Source organism: Octopus bimaculoides, chromosome 29 (genome assembly GCF_001194135.2).
Source record: "Octopus bimaculoides isolate UCB-OBI-ISO-001 chromosome 29, ASM119413v2, whole genome shotgun sequence".
Classification (NCBI taxonomy): domain Eukaryota; kingdom Metazoa; phylum Mollusca; class Cephalopoda; order Octopoda; family Octopodidae; genus Octopus; species Octopus bimaculoides.
The window spans coordinates 590,623-594,255 of NC_069009.1; the positions used below are offsets into that span (position 1 = coordinate 590,623).

The 3,633-nt window shown below is 35.0% G+C and overlaps 1 protein-coding gene and 1 pseudogene across 1 annotated transcript in view; both read left to right on the plus strand.

Moving 5' to 3' along the window:
* The window catches only part of LOC128251211 (zinc finger protein 239-like), a 2,808-nt pseudogene extending 1,686 nt beyond the window's left edge, over positions 1-1,122 (plus strand).
* LOC106880338 (zinc finger protein OZF-like) overlaps positions 1-3,633 on the plus strand; it is a 17,078-nt gene that overhangs the window by 4,858 nt on the left and 8,587 nt on the right. Inside the window, exon 2 of the mRNA XM_052978015.1 lies at positions 3,019-3,225. The gene's annotated coding sequence lies outside the window, so the exon portion shown is untranslated. The remainder of the gene's footprint in view (positions 1-3,018; positions 3,226-3,633) is intronic.

Below are 3,633 nucleotides of genomic sequence, written 5' to 3' on the forward strand. Positions count from 1 at the left end.
TTTCCTATAGTGTACTAACGAACTGGTATAATTGTCCACGTGTTATTGACTCTCTTTCTATCTGCTGTAATATTTCACATACACATACATACTTTTCTTTGTACGACGGCCTGTCTTTGATTATGTTCTTATATGTCGCATTCACACTCTCACACAGACATACATCTTTAACGCTACAATAAATATATCTGTTATTCATCTAATACGGTTGTGGTCTTTCATTACTGGTCATCTATGTTATCGTAGCAAAACATATCATCTATATCATCCATTGATATATATATATTTGTATGTTCGACCGTGTGACTCGTTTAAATAAAAGGAGTCCTCTGTTTTTCCATTCGTCACCATATCTCCTTTTATGAGTTCGCACGGTCGTTCCTAACATATGTGATAAATCTTTCTCTGAGAACAGTTGTTTGATAAATCACAAACGCATTCATACTGGGGAAAAACCACATGAGTGTGATATCTGTCATAGATTTTTCTCTGGACATTGTGAGTTAACTACACACAAGCGAGTTCATACAAGAGAAAAACCATATCAGTGCAACATCTGTGGTGAATCTTTCTCTCACAGAGCTAGCATAACTATACATAAGCGTATTCATACTGGAGAGAAACCATACCAGTGTGATATCTGTGGTAAATCATTTTCTCAAAGTAGTGACTTAACTAGACACCAGCGCATTCATACAGGAGGGGAACCATATCATTGCAATATATGCGGTAAATCATTCTCTCAAAAACGCTACTTAAGTACACATGTGAATATTCACACACAAGTGTAACTGTATTGATATCAAAATTTATTACATCACAACAACGACAGCTATTTTATCTGCAAAAGACAGGTTTTTTTTTCTCTCTTCAAATTTGATATATCAACTTATACCCTAACCACTAAGCCATGCCACTTCACAGGTGAAACAAGTGAAAGGAGAGAAAAGAAAGAAACAAATGAAAACGAGATAAATTATTAAAGAAATGTAGAAATGCCTCAATAAATTCTGACCCGTGCAAACATAGACATTAAATGGATGACAGTGTTGATGTTGGAATATTTGCAATGATGAACTTCTATGTCTTTTAACCATCCTCTTTATCTTACTGCTTCTTTTCCTATTTCAGAAAATCACATCATGTTGACGTGAAAGAAATTTCTTCATTCAGATGTGCCTTTGATATTTTTATCAACTTTTATTGACTAAAGGAAGACAATATATTTATAAGGAGCATTCACCAATACATCAACTTTTTTATATAAATATAATCTATGAAAAACAACGGGAATATATTTCTTCTGGATGATGGAATTGACAGCAATATCACTTTACAGGTTAATTAAGCTTGGATAACTTTCCAAAGGAATTGACTATTTATATCTTCTGTTTTAGATATGAAGTAAGATCACATAGCATTAATTATACTTTGAAAATAGTGGCTCAATTAAACAGAAACATATTTATAGAAATGAGGAAAACAATATCATTGTGAGATGTATGACAAATTATTCTCCCATAATGAATAATTTAACTGAAGAAAAAGACTCTCACACAGCAGAAAAGTCATATCGTTGTATTATCTGTGGTAAATCATTCTCTAAATGTGGTGACTTGACTAAACACAAACGTGTACATACAGGAGAGAAGCCATATCATTGCAATATGTGTGATAAATCATTCTCTGAATCTAGTAACTTGAGAACACACAAACGTATTCATACAGGAGAGAAGCCATATCATTGTAATATTTGTGGTAAATCATTCTCCCAAAGTGGGGGCTTGACTAAACACAAACGTACTCATACAGGAGAGAAGCCATATCATTGCAATATCTGTGGTAAAGCATTCTCTGAATCCAATAGCTTGAAAACACACAAATGTATTCATACAGGAGAGAAGCCATACAGCTGTGAAATATGTGGTAAATCAGTTTCTGAAGTCTATCACTTGAAAAAACACAAACTTATTCATACGGGTGAGAAGCCATATAAGTGTGATATCTGTGGTAAATCGTTCCCTGAAAACAGACGCTTGACTAAACACAAACGTATTCATACTGGTGAAAAACCATATCACTGTGATATCTGTGGTAAATCATTTTTTGAAAATAGCGCTTTAACTAGCCACAAACGTATTCATACTGGAGAGAAGCCATATCATTGTGATATATGTGGTAAATCATTCTCTGAAAGCAGTAGTTTGACTAAACATAAATACATTCATACAGGAGAAAAACCATATGAGTGTGATATCTGTAGTAAATCTTTCATTAGATGTTTTGAGTTAACTACACATAAGCGTGTTCATACAAGAGAGAAACCATATCAGTGCAACATCTGTGGTGAATCTTTCTCTCACAGAGCTAGCATAACTATACATAAGCGTATTCATACTGGAGAGAAACCATATCAGTGTGATGTTTGTGGTAAATCATTCTCTCAAAGTAGTGACTTAACTAGACACCAGCGCATTCATACAGGAGGGGAACCATATCATTGCAATATCTGCGGTAAATCATTCTCTCAAAAACGCTACTTAAGTACACATGTGAATATTCACACACAAGTGTAACCATATCAATATCAAAAATTTATTACGACAGGACAACAATTATGAATATTTTGTTTGCCAAAAGACAGGGCTTATTCTTCTAGAAGCTTGATGTTATCAACTTCGCTGGACAAATGGCCAACCAACATTACTGGCGGCGTCTCGGCGGCCAAAGGGCGAAGTGCTGCCTATTAACTCTTTAAATAAATATTGTTGTGTTGATGGATCTGCGTTTCGTTGTTTCTTCAGAATTTAATGTACGGAAGCGGGTATACACCTAATGGTGTATAACCACTTTCCTACAATGTATATATATGGAAATATATCAACACAGCAATGACTTTGATTTGTTAAGATGATTGTGCTGGATTTTTGAGGAATTTATTATGAGAGAATAATAAATAAATGGTTAAACTGATGTTGACTTTGTCTATCTTGTATTTTCATCATCATCATTCTTTAGAGATATTTACTATGCTGGCGTGGAGGCGCAATGGCCCAGTGGTGGAGGAAGGACAATGATTGTAAAGGAGAGGAAATGACGTTAGGAATGGACCGGAAGTGCGACGGCATGACATCACGCCAGGAAACCACATGTTGAAGACGATTTCTTTATCACGGTATCTTTGACGTGGTCAAATCGTTTGTTGGAAACGATCGTAGAGAATACGTGAGTACACTTTGTTATAATAATCTGGTGAAAGTTTGAAAATTGTTGACAGAATGGGACAAAGAAAAAAACTGGAACGAATTCAACTAGCCAGTAGAATCAAGGTCGATTTTGCCTATCGTCATTTCGGGGTCGATAAATTAAGTACCAGTTACGTACTGGGGTCGATGTAATCGACTTAATACTTTTGTCTCTCCTTGTTTGTCCCCTCTATGTTTAGCCCTTTGTGGGCAATAAAGAAATAAGAATCATCTATGGGAGCATAGAAGTGCAACCCTATCAAGGGAAATAACTTCTACAACGCTTCAACCGCGGTCTAATTAAATTATTAATTATGAGGATTAATTACTGACTTTTTTTTATATATGAATACGTTAAGTTGACAAAGATTTCCTTTAACGCTGTAAT